The 12,773-nt window shown below is 35.8% G+C and overlaps 3 protein-coding genes across 4 annotated transcripts in view; 2 read left to right on the forward strand and 1 right to left on the reverse strand.

Moving 5' to 3' along the window:
* The window catches only part of LOC142337593 (tRNA (cytidine(32)/guanosine(34)-2'-O)-methyltransferase-like), a 47,825-nt gene that overhangs the window by 23,352 nt on the left and 11,700 nt on the right, over window positions 1–12,773 (reverse strand). The window lies entirely within an intron of this gene.
* LOC142337592 (START domain-containing protein 10-like) overlaps window positions 1–12,773 on the forward strand; it is a 308,346-nt gene that overhangs the window by 18,096 nt on the left and 277,477 nt on the right. The window lies entirely within an intron of this gene.
* Window positions 3,661–12,773, forward strand: part of LOC142337591 (uncharacterized) — a 48,807-nt gene continuing 39,694 nt past the window's right edge. The window contains exon 1 of one of the 2 annotated variants that reach the window (XM_075386932.1): window positions 3,661–4,052. The gene's annotated coding sequence lies outside the window, so the exon portion shown is untranslated. The other variant, XM_075386931.1, reaches the window with a different exon arrangement.

Genomic DNA, 12,773 nt, shown 5'->3' on the forward strand with positions numbered 1-12,773 from the left:
ATTTTGTTTGATTTTTTTCTCCAAATATGAAATCTTTAATTTGCAAACAACAGCAGGGATTCGTGAAATTAAGAAGCAAGGTAACTCAAATCATTCACTTCTTAGATAAGTATTATAATAATTGGGACGATTGCTTTTTTGCACATTCAGCTTATTTTGACATCAGGAGGGCCTTTGACACTGTTCCTCGTGACCTATTGCGGTCGAAATGTCAAGTTCTTGACTGTTGTTTGGTTTTATATTACTTTTTGAGCGTTATCTTTTTGTTCGCTTACATTGCGTCAATGTAAATGACACTTTCTAGAAAGTGACATCTGATTTAGCACAAGGAAGCGTCCTCGGACCACTTCTTTTCTGTTACTTATCAATGATATGCCAAATATAATCTCACGTGGATCTCTTACATAATTTTACCCCCCTTGGCAGGCCAGTTCTAACATCATTTTAGTTCTAGGGTGTAATTCCTCAAAAGTTTTCTCCTTGCAGCCCATTGCAGCCCACACTTACATCGCAAATTTGGCCTAGGAGAGGAGGTAATTTCTCAATAGTCCTCCCATTGCAAACCATTGCAGCACAGTCTGACATCGCAATTTTGCCAAGACGGTAATTCCTCAAAAGTCCTCTCGTTGAGACCCATTGCAGCGCAGTCTTACAAAGCAATTTTATCCAAAAGTGGGTAATTTCTCAAACGTCCTTCCATTGCAGCCCCTACTCTTGCGTCATTTTGTACCCCTCTCCCCAAGACCAAATTAACCCCTCACTGTTTGATCAATTTACCCCCCATAGAGAAACGACCCCCCCCCCCGCGCCCACTCTTACAACACAATGTGAGGACTCCAAGGAGGACATTCGACCCGGGTTTTTTAGCATGTTAACAATATGTGCTGAGCAAACATCACAATTCCAAGTGACAATGCTCTGAAATGTATTGAGAAAACAGTTCCACAATGTGTACTTTATTCTACCATTGAATCAAATTTTAATGACAAAAGAGTAGAGCAGTCACAAGAAAGCCTTAATTTCCATAATCTGGCATTTAAATGGACATAGATTGCATTTTAAAAATGTATTCAGGCCTGATTATTTTAAGCTTTTTGTAATAAAAACTTTTTCAGCCTTTTCCTCGCGTTGCAATAATAGTTAAATACATACCAATGTTAGAAGGACAAAAATGTGGTTTAACATGAGGGGACTATAAAAAAGCAGTTTTGTAAAATTTATTGCTCCGTTTAATTAGATGCAGACTTTGCCACAAATGGGCCTTTTTATATTCTCTCGCCCCTTTGGGCGTGTATACGACTGTGTTTTGTACCTTTCATTCAGCTTCTCCGTTAAACAGGGAAAAATAATTTCATCAATGCTGCAAGTGACTTGAAATTAATAAAAAGATGGGAGCTACGATTTATCCTCAAAGGATTGCAGCAAAAAAAACCATGAAGGAAGGTAGGGTGCACTGAGGGGTGTAGTTGAAGGTGTGGTAGTAGGTAAAGTGGTAATTGGTGTGCGTGTGTCGGTGTGTGTCTTATGTGCGCTCTTGAGTGGGGGGGGGGGGTAAGTAAAGTTGAGGGTAGTGGTGGTTGGTTCAAAAGAATTCAAGAAAATTTAGGCTCGCTGTGTCTGTGTGGGACTGTGGTCTATATACTCCCGTTAAATACCCTCCCAAGCTAATCACTCTGTCTAGGGTAAAAAGGGATCTTTACATATATGTATACAGATATATGTATTTTGAGAGTTCCATTGTGTGTGTGTAATAGAGGGATGTGTTTCTGGCTACATCATTGAGAGGCTGCTTTGTCCATCTTGCTATTCTTCATTTCTTTCCTTCTATCTTTCCTTCTCATTCCTCAATAGTTGGGATAAGGAAATTCTTCACGTGTCTAATGTCAACCTCTTCCTTTATAACCCCGCCACTGAAGAGTAGCCCTTGTTATCTTATCCAATGCCTTATAATAGGATGTGTCACAATAAGCCGACTTAAGAGCAGCCAAATGGAATGACTGCTCTTGCAATATACGAATTCTCTTTCATGCAAGATCCTAATCGTTACTTGCAAGTTTCTTGCATGATCTTGAGAATCCATGGCCGTACGGCCGATATTCGACTAGGATGATCAAATTTTTCATAGCTGGTCTGAAGATCTTTGATCTATTCTCACCAAAATGTTCCAAGATTTTGCTATTCTTATTGAGTTTGTGTGCAAAAACGCAGCCTTGGTCGGTGTTTTTCTCAACTACAGGCTTTTTAAAATGATGAAATTCTATATACAACTGATATTGAGCAAGTCAAAACAGAAGGCGGTTTTACAACGAGCTACGGCTCTATTTCGGTTGAGTGAGCGGTCGTCCAAAATTAGGTGTTTGTGTTCCGGTGGCTCAAAGCTGCCAGAAATACATGAGCAAACCTGGACTGAATAGAGGGAAAACATGAGTGAAAAGAGGGAAAACAGAGGAGGGGAACAAAAACAGAATATGAAAAAATGAAAGAAGTGAGCGCAATGAAAAGAGACAGAAAAAGAAAAGCGGTGTAAAACAGTCTATTATATTTTCAGGTGTTGCCAACACTGGTCGACAGGGTGTTTAGCCGACAAGTAAAAACAGAAATTTAGCTGGCAGCTTATTAATTCGGATGGATCGGGTCTTTCCCATTATAGGCCCCCATCTCCTAGCTTAGTGGCTATACATTGTATAGCCAAACATACCGTAAACACTACAATGGGGGCGCGCTATAATTTTGGGTAATGGGTAAGAATAGAAACGACCCCTTTCGTCGTCAAATCTGATTGGTCAAAATATCATTAGTTCGTCCAACCTGTGTATAATTGCTGTGCGGTCGGGTTGTCGGCTTAAACTCTCACCTCTTTTGGTTGTCGACTAAACCCCCAGTCGGCCAATTTGGCGATCGCCATCTTTTTCCAAATGAATATACGCCTAACCAACTAGTGGGAATAAGCCGCTCTATTGCACCGCCATGCATCTAATCCATCCATCCATCCATCCATCCATCTATCTATCTATCCATATATTAATTCAGTTCACCATCAGCAATACATCCATTCTCTTTTTCCACTCTTTCACATTTACCTGTAAGCTATATGTGTGTGTTATGTTTGTATGCGTATGTATGTATGTGTATGTGTGTGTGTTGTGCTCATTCAGTTGTTATTTATCTATTAATATCAATTAGCCGACACTGTAATAGCCGATAAGTGGCTGAAGCGATTGCTTGCTTCCTTCGTTTACTTTGGAATTGAGCATTTTTATACAGAACCCTTAAATATTTTTTTTCTTGGATAAACTTAATTTCGTATTAGGAAACATCTAGATCTGCATCAATTTTTAGCCCAGTTTTTCGATTTCATAATTTCAAATGGAAAAGGGCAATTTGTTTTAAAGAAATTTATTTTTGGCAGTTGAATTTTATTTTCTTAAGAAAAAAATTAAGTCGGCTGACAATTTACTGATTTTTAACGTTTGATAAATCTTGTAAAAATAGTACTTTTAAGTGAAAAAAAAGGAGAAAAATGCCGTTAATTATCGCTCGTCCTTTACAGTTTAAAGCTGATAAAATTCTGCCAAAACGCGCGTTCGCTACTGTAACCCATATTCAGTTCTGCCATTTAGTCTGAAATTGCTGCCTGCTTTTCTGATGGGAGTTTCAAAATACGCCGCCATAGTGGAAAAAGGACGCAAGAGGAATGACAACGAACAAGGAAAAAGACGTTGTATAATTCTGTAAACACATTCAATGAAAAAAACTGATATTCTCCAAACAGAATTTACCATTTAGTCAATTCTACCTCAATTTTACTATTCCTCCTTTTTTTTTAGCTTCAGTTCTTTATTTTACTATTTCTCAAAGATAGTTCAATTACAGTGTCTTTATTGTGATCTTATTTTGGTGTGTTATTCTCGCATTGTTTGTGTGTGGCGTCTTAAACAACGCAATAAGCGAGATATTAGAGCGGTTATACACCGTCCTTTTTCTTTGTAATTTCCTTATTTGCTTGATTGCCTCTCGACCGGGATTGTACCAATTGAACCGATGCCAATTTTGTAAGTGTTTTTGAGACAATTCTACAAATAATTCATGTACCGCATTCCTTTCTTTATCGATGCTGCTTTACATTATACCTTTCCCTTGAAAAACGCGTATACTGGTTTTGGAATTGAACTATAAATAACACAACACAACAATGTATTTACCTGAGGAGAGACTATAAAATGGTAAAATCACCTGAACTCGAATAGAGAGGTAGGACCAATTTTTTTAAAATACAGGTTGCTTGGTTTTGTAATTAAAGTAGCTATTATAGTTCTTTTTGACATAAGGTGGAAAAGTAGGAAGCTATGACGTAAACTAAAGTATACTAGAAACTTGTTGCTGTTATTTAAATTCTAATGACGTCACAGGGAAAACAAAAAATAGTCTTTGTTATTTTCATCAATGACAAGAAAGTTAGCAATGTTGTTGGTTGGTTATATTTAAAGGTTAGCAAATAGCTAGCAGATGAAAGCAGCCTTAGTCTAGACCTGAAATTATGAAAAGACCTATTCATTCCAGGTGGGTGGGGGGGGATATTGAATTTTAATAAACGCGGCCGAGGACCCTAATTAAATTCGAGGCTAATTCTTTTCATAAGTCCAGCCAAATTCTTTTCATATACAAAAATGGGTCAAAATAAAAAGCTCCGCAAACATCTGGGTTCGATATCTCGACCCTCTCCGTCCGTACCCAATGGTTAAACAATTGCGCCAAAGTCGAGGACATCACTTAAAGTCCGGACAAAGTCTTTTCATACCAAAAATCTATCCAGGACAGTCATATCATGCCTTATATCGGTCAAGGACGGTATTTTTTTTATTAATTCCAGGTCCAGACAAGGGAGCAAAAATTAGGGAACAATGTGTTCATTTATTGTCCAATTATTTTTGTTCCCATCCCAAAATTTATTTGAGGTGTTAGGAACTATGCATGACTGGCTTTTTTGTTCAGTTAATTTTGCCGCCCAATATCTTTTGCGGAGATATACAAAAATGGTCTGTGAAAATTTTTTGAAAATCTCAATAACTCCTCGAAAAAACTTTCTGAACTTTTCATACCCAAATGAAAAAAGTTTGAATAAAACTATCTTCACTATTTTTCAATCAAAACCAGTAGATGCATTGGGTTGCCGCAAAAATACTAAGCCTTGGCCAAAGAAGAATGGCAAAAGTATCAAATTTTATCCATTTTTTCACCAGAGAAATATTTTATTAAATAAGATTCTTTTCCGTAGAAAAAGTATATAATGTTTCAAACAATAATTTTGGTTCCTGCGTAACCGCAGCGGAACAGCATTAGGCCTACGGCAGCCCCTTCTCAGCTGCCCTTTTTCTAATTGTTCCCCACATTTCAGATTGATATTTTTATGAGCTACATTGCTCTTTTCTGGTCACTAACGCCACTTTTTTGCGTCTGAAATTTTCATGTTGTACCATAATTGCAGCCAACAATGGTCAGGGTATGGTCAACCTGGAGCATTGGTTTAGTAAGAGCTCATCCTCACACAGATAGCTTTACGGAGGCAGGGGATTGAGCTCTCAATCATTGGCGTGTGCATTACACAACATACCTTTTGACTATCACGCCACTTGAAGACTGTAAAATTAATTAATTGTGCGATCTCTGTTGTCATTTTTTATCCAGCAATTCTGTGTTCATAAGATAAGTTTTTTGTATTTTCCGATTTTTTAATATTTTTTCATGAAAAATTCCCTTTATTTTCTTTGTTTAAATTGTCTCTTTTATGGATAGACAGCAAAATTATTAAATGCTGGTTTTGCAAATTTTTGTTGCTGGGATGAACAACAGTTTTTAGAAGTCATTTAGCAGTTACGATTTTTACTTATTTTTTACTCTCTTTTTACTAATTTGATGTCATTTTTCTTCATATTTTCCTAGCAGGTATGAAATAAAACTTGGCAGGAGCAGCTGATTTTTTTTCTTGCTTTACCTGTTCTGTTTCCAAAAGCATCACCTCTAATGACTAAAGGAATTTGTTTTGAAAATTGTTGATGTATCCTATTATCTGTCAGAACATTTTTAAGAACAGGTTTGGGGCGGTATGTGCATACGCTCGTCCTTAAGTCTTGTTTGCTTATATTCTTACGCTATTTTTAATATTCATTTTGTGTGAAGTGACGGAAAACTAAAACAAATACGAAACAAAATTTCTAACGCCACTTTAAATTTTTGTTGTCAAGTTATTCTTCTTCGTGGTTTGTCAAGGTTTTTTGTCGGGTTTTTTGTCAAGGCCGTTTTAAATTTTCGGGATCAAATTACAAATTGGATGAGAGTGGTGTCATATGAAAGCTCTTGAAGCACGGGTTCCAATGATATTGTTTTTTGAGCAACTTGAACTCTTCATAATTCTAAAAATTTACTAATGGTGGTGTTAACTTTGCTCCAGTTGTCTCCGAATGTTTCCAAAATGAGAGCAATTTCGTCAGAATTAATACACGTTGTTGATTCATTCGGAATCCTTTTATTCGACCTAAGCTATTGTGAGAGGGGCTATATGCTAAACTGGTTTTTATGTCAATTTTGGCCTATGGATATATTCCTCGTTGACAGTTGAGTGGTATACTTCGAAAGCCTCTACAGCGTATAGAGTTAAAGAGGTTCTATGCATTTACATTTATCCAGTCAGTTATCCAGGCTTAAATGCCGTTTGTTTTGTTGAAGTTTTTGGTATTCTTTGCTCAATTTTTTAAATAACTTCGCTACGAAAAATGGTAAAGTTGTCAACGATTTTGGAATAGGTTGTACATTATAAGATTAAAGAGAGTTGTTGAATTGTTTGAATGGCTCTTCTGGATACTATTTTGGCTAAGTTTTTGCCAATTCGACCAATTTTTTAATGGCAACTAATTAATGGCAACAATTACGCTCTGTTAGCCCATTTTTTCAAATTTTCCGCAAGTAGTGACCTAGAATTACTGACATAGTTTTGCTATAGTTATAAAGAGGACTTTTTTTACCTCGACTTCCTAGAAATTCGGTGTACGATAGAAAAGTTATTTTTGATATATTGAAATTTTAAATGCCATTTTATTTATCGTTGGAAAAAGGACTTGTTTCTGCTGAACGCGCAGCAATATCAAGGCTAGTTTGGCTAGTTTTTCTATATCTTGAGAACTGCATTTTTAAATGTCGATTGAATATTTTTAAAATTCTTTGTTATTCTCATAGTAAATTCAGAGTATCCACATGCTTAACATTTTATTCTGAGAACTTTGATTTCAGGCTGATATTGTTTTCTGAGCAGTTATGGCACAGTATGATTATGGCTTGCATTTCAGAACAAATTCAAAGTAAATAAGTTGTTCTGATTATCTACTCTGATCATTCCTATTTTCGACATGATCACGATACTTGGCAACTTAAAATACAGAATTAAAGTTACTATGATTTAGCGCTGAAAATAAATGTGACGTCAGTTCGGGCATTAATTATCATTTTATCATTACGTCGCAAAATTTACTTTTGCTTGAGTAAAGTTGACCAAATCAGATGATCGGAATTTCAATAAACCCACTTTGATTCCCGAATTTATCTGTCGGTTTATCCGTTGAATTGATGAACTGCTAAAAAAAGTTTCGAAAGAATATAATGCGTTAAAATTTGAATGCGTGAGTAATAGAGATCTGAGAACAATAATCCTGCTCCAAGTGCTAAAATAATCGTCCTTCGATACTCGTACGATATTTGTTGATCGTATGGCCGCCCCAAAAAACCTTCATAACTTATTTGGATAACAAAGGATATGTGATGATGAAAGCGTTGGAAATATTACTATCCTTTGATGTTCTAAAAAGACATGGTTTGAAATATTTTTCTTTAAGTAAATGTTTTGGTAATAATCAAATGCGTAATAACGTGCCTACAATTGTTGTGTCCTTCTAAAATTGTAAACACCGGCATGACTTTTCTGTTAAGGTTATATCGTTTTTGCTGTACAAAGTTTTTAACATAGAACAACCTCTTGTGAAACCAATTATTTTTCTGATTCAAAACTCCTTTAAGCTATGAAAAATGTAAGATTCGCCGTTTGTAAGAAATTTTTGTTGGCCCTTGGTATTTGCGTATAACTGTCCTTCCAAAATTTTAAAAGGGCCGGCAGTTTAATTTCTCTGATTTACATAATAGCGTAAAGGTTTCGGCCATTTCTATTTAATGTAGAAGCAATGAATTGGTTTGTAAGAGTTTTAATGGCCTCAATCTGTTAAATTCAAACAGTACCTGTAGTTGTTTGATGACTACTCAACACACCTGTGGGACTATTTAGGAAATAAAGGCGGTACATGAGATCAATCCAGCCAATTAATTTTGTTTTTTTATCGCTTAGCGTCATAAACTCATCAAGTGGAGATAAACAGCTTGTGTTCAGAAAGAACAATTAATTTGAGAGCGGTTTATGGGAAGGAAAAACAACAATAAAATCTGGAAACTCACCATTAATGTCTTAAAACTAACACTGAAAAATTACCTTGGCTAAATAGTTGACAATCAATTGGTTTTCACAGAAGATATCTGCTTAGACAAGATAACACAATTAATTCTTCAATTTGTTCTTCAACAAGATAATAACAATTTGTCTTCGAATAGCTCAACTATGAAACGTCAGTCTGTAGTGCAACATGGAGCTCTTTTGGGCCCACCTTTGTTTTTGTGGGCAATGTAGCCCCTCATAACTGAAATTGAAAGCAAAAACAAAACATCTCCCACCACTGCTGGCATACTGATGACAACATTTTTGCAGTTAGTGAAACCTAACTGTATTGTGTAGGAAATTATTTCCATAACAGGAGCCAATTGCGGTTTGGAACTCAAGAAGGATCAGGGCGAGCTTTGAGCATCTGAAAATCTGAAATAAATTGATAGTTTGATCAAGAAGAACAACGTTGAACTGAATTAGCAGATGCTATAGGTTCTGTTGCTTTTGTTTTCTCTATTTTACTGAAACGCGTTTAAAGAATAAAGGAGTTTCTCAAATTTTTTTTATCTGAAGACGATCAATATGCGCTCTTGGTATCCTGCATTTTTGCTGCGCCCAATTTGGTTTACTCCTTACGACGCAGTTTTCTATTAGAAGGATCGTTGAAAATCCTGCAAAAAATTTCTGACCTCAGCGCGCAACGTTTGGCGGCGTTTTAAGTCTTTCGAGTACAGATACTTCAAGGGACTACGCATGAAATCCAATTAGCAAAACTGGCGCCGAAATAATGAGATCAGTGTATCAGTTAAAGGCGGCATGTGTTGTTTTTTATCTGGCTGAAACTCTAATTGCCATAACCCAACTGAAAACTTCGCTTCGGTTAAAAGCAACGCATGAGTTATTGCAAATTGTGACCGCACCTCGGCTCATAGCAATTTGTCAGGCAAACAACCTTCTACAAAAGAAATAGTTCGTTTACTTTCTCAATTCTGCATCACAATCAGGCGCTTGTATATCAGCAGACCCATTTCAGCTCAAACTAAATTTTTCTCCGAATGACTACGCCGCTGCTCTTCAATACCGGCTGAGTGTGAAATTTATGGAGAGCGAGTGAAAATTTCCATTTCGTACATCGTGGAATCTAGATATAATGGTAGGTTGTTCACGGAGAATGCGGGTCAGCCGGCAGCATTGGATGTTACTGTCACCTGTCCCTTACAACCGTGTTTTTATTGCAAAATGGCGGATGAATGTGATTTTGACCTGTCAACAGATAAGGACAGGAAGTACGAACACTGCGCCAGTAATTGATGCGAAGTTGGAATTCTATTCATCTCCTTGGCCTGCGAGCCGCTGTAAGGATTTTCAGCTATAGCTCATAAGGTTTTCTTGTGGCGATGTTTTGAGTTGGCTATATCAAACAGTCTCTCTTTTTTAGCATTTTTGGTGTACGCAATCATGCTAATTGCAAAATGTGAGATTATAGGCAGACTTGAAACGCAATTAAACCTTTGAATCCTTATCTCTGCGATGAGTGGGGAGTCGTATTTCGAAAATTTATTGCCCAAGGAGCAAGATCAATCACCGCTGATGAACTTTGATGTCTCACCAATGAGATTGGAAATCAAAATTTTTTATCCTCTTGTATTAGTCATAAATCAGTTGAGGCAAAAATTTGGGAGCGAAAAAAGGAGAAAGCCTTCGCAAGTTTTTCCGAGAAGATATTGAGAATAAATTTCGCTTAATCCAGCTCAACCAATAAAAACTAATTCCAATAACCAGTGGTTGATTCTAAGCCAAGATATCACAAATTTCAAGTAATTTATCAATCTTTATCAATGGTTTTTAGACGTAGAGTTTTGAGCGTTTAACAAATAATGAAGGTTCACGAGTGTTCAATACAGATTTTTAATACGGAGTTTTAAGTTAAGGTTTTTCCAATTTTACTAAAAAGAGCAAAAAAGGTTCCAAATCGGAGCCTTTGATGAAAAGTATCTTTCATAAAACCAAACAACAATCGATTAACCAATCTCAAAGTTTTTTGAATGTAAATTTTCTGACTATAACCCTCAAGGTTGAATATTTACATGCTTGAAATTGTTTCAAAAATATTATACAGTATGAGTATTGTTATTAGTATAATATTCTTTAAATCGTGTCTGTTGTTATAGTTAAGAATAGGATTTGAACGCTCTCTTTTATCTGTTAACGGGTTTTATATGTTCTTCTGCTGATTTGGTAAAAATTTGGTTGGATCATTTCTAAAGCAAATTATGCTGTCTAAAGTTGTTACTAAAGTGGGCAAAATGTTCCTTTTCTGAACTGTTTTTATTGTCAAAGATTTGCTGCTCTACATTTTTCGTGTACTGTTTTTATAATAATTTGATTGGTTCTTTTGTTCTGTCCATGTTACTGTCGATTAGCAAATAGTTTATAATTTTTGGCTGTAACAATAGGATTCGAACGCTCTCTTTTATCTGCTAACGGGTATTTATATGTTCTGCTAAGCGGGCAAAAATTTGGTTGGATCATTTCTAAAGCAAATTATGCTATATAAAGTTGTTACTTAAGTGGGTGAATTGTTCCAATTCTGAACTGTTTTCATTGTAAAAGATTTGTTACTCTACTTTTTTCGTATACTGTTTTCATAATGATTTGATTGGTTCTATTGTTCTGTCTTGGTTTCAGTCGATTAGCAAATAGTTTGTGATTTTCGGATGTTGCCCTGTGTCTTATATATTTTAAAGTTTTGTTAATCTAACTTCCGAGATAAACAATTCAGCTGGAATGATACGGTCTTTAATTAGAATATCAGTTAAATGGTCTAATTTTTGAGGAAAAAACAAGCCTTTCATCGCCAATTTTTTTCTTTTTTATGCGGTTTATTTTTTTTTCTGTAAGATTTTGAAGGATTTTTCCGCTGAAGGCAAAACGAGAGGGCACAATTGATTTGAAAATTTTAATTCTTACCTTTAAAGGAATTTGTCCTCAGTCTTACCTTCAAAGGAACGGACTGCAGTTGCCTTTTTGTTTAAAACTGAGTCAGCTCGATTTTCAAAGGATGTTTGTATCATTTTACACTCCTCGGTAGCAACAAGCATGAGTTGGTTTAATAGCTTCAACTTTAAAAGAAAACTCTGGATATGAATTGGTGTCACTTGTAAAGAATAGCAAATCTGTTTTATCGACGTTTTGTTTGATTTAATTCTTTGTCCGGTATCTGTCAGTTCATTCAACTTTTTGAATTTCTCATGGTATATTTTTATTCTTGTGAAAAACTCGCAAGTTGTACTAGTGTCATTCGGAAAACAATCAAGGTTATTTTCACCCTCCAATTTTTCCAGACAAATTGTTGATGTATGAATGAATAGAGATCCTCGCGCAGTTGCTTGTGAAAAACTATGGTTAACAGGCACTTTCTCTGATAAATCAAATTCCAATTTTGCGTATTGTGTTCAATTTGTTGGTTGGGTTTTAGAAACAAATGTCGATTGAGGGAGATTAGAATTGTCAGCTTTTGTGAGAAAGCTTAAATGTGATATTGAGTTGAAAGCTTTTGGAGGATCTTAGAACGCAGCACCAGTGTCGTAGCTTTATTTCATATTTCCTGTTACTTTTTAGATAAGGTAGCGAAAAACGGCTGTTGTAAACCTTACAGATTGGAAACCGAACTGCTCTCTGTTCAAAAACTCACATTTTTTAAGGTTTTCTGTTAACTGATTCAAGAAAAGATTTTCACAAAAATTGGTGTTACGGAAACATAACGGCAAAATGTTAAAATAGATAGAGCTTCTTGTTTTTTGCAATTTGTGCATCCTTTATAATTGTTGGGAGAACCTTCTCGTGATTAAAACTGTTAAATATTTTATGAAGATGCGTTCCAAAATAGTATTTACCAGATTTTCATGTATCCCGGGCCTGGTGTTTTCTTGTTGTCTAGGTTGTCAATACTCTTATTCACTTTCCTCAAAATGAAATGTTTGAGGTTGAACAAGCATTTTTCCGATGACCAATGGCTTAACCTCTCCTCTTTAGATGACCGTTTCGATGAAAGTTTTTTTGAAAGCGTATAGATCTTTTTTTCTATTTACAAGGTTGCGTCGCTTTTTAAAAGGCTTAAACGAATCAGCACTTTGTCACTTTGTCTCAGTTTGTATTCATTAAAGTATCGATATTTCTCAGTAACAAGACTTTCATTTTTTCTGGTCACCGTGGTTTATGTAAAGAAGTCTTTTTGTTATTTTCAACTACTTTCATTTTTGTTGGTGTGTGTGTGTGTGTGTGTGTGTGTGTGTTT

This window comes from Convolutriloba macropyga, chromosome 4, assembly GCF_964194025.1.
Source record: "Convolutriloba macropyga chromosome 4, txConMacr16.3, whole genome shotgun sequence".
Taxonomy (NCBI): domain Eukaryota; kingdom Metazoa; phylum Xenacoelomorpha; order Acoela; family Convolutidae; genus Convolutriloba; species Convolutriloba macropyga.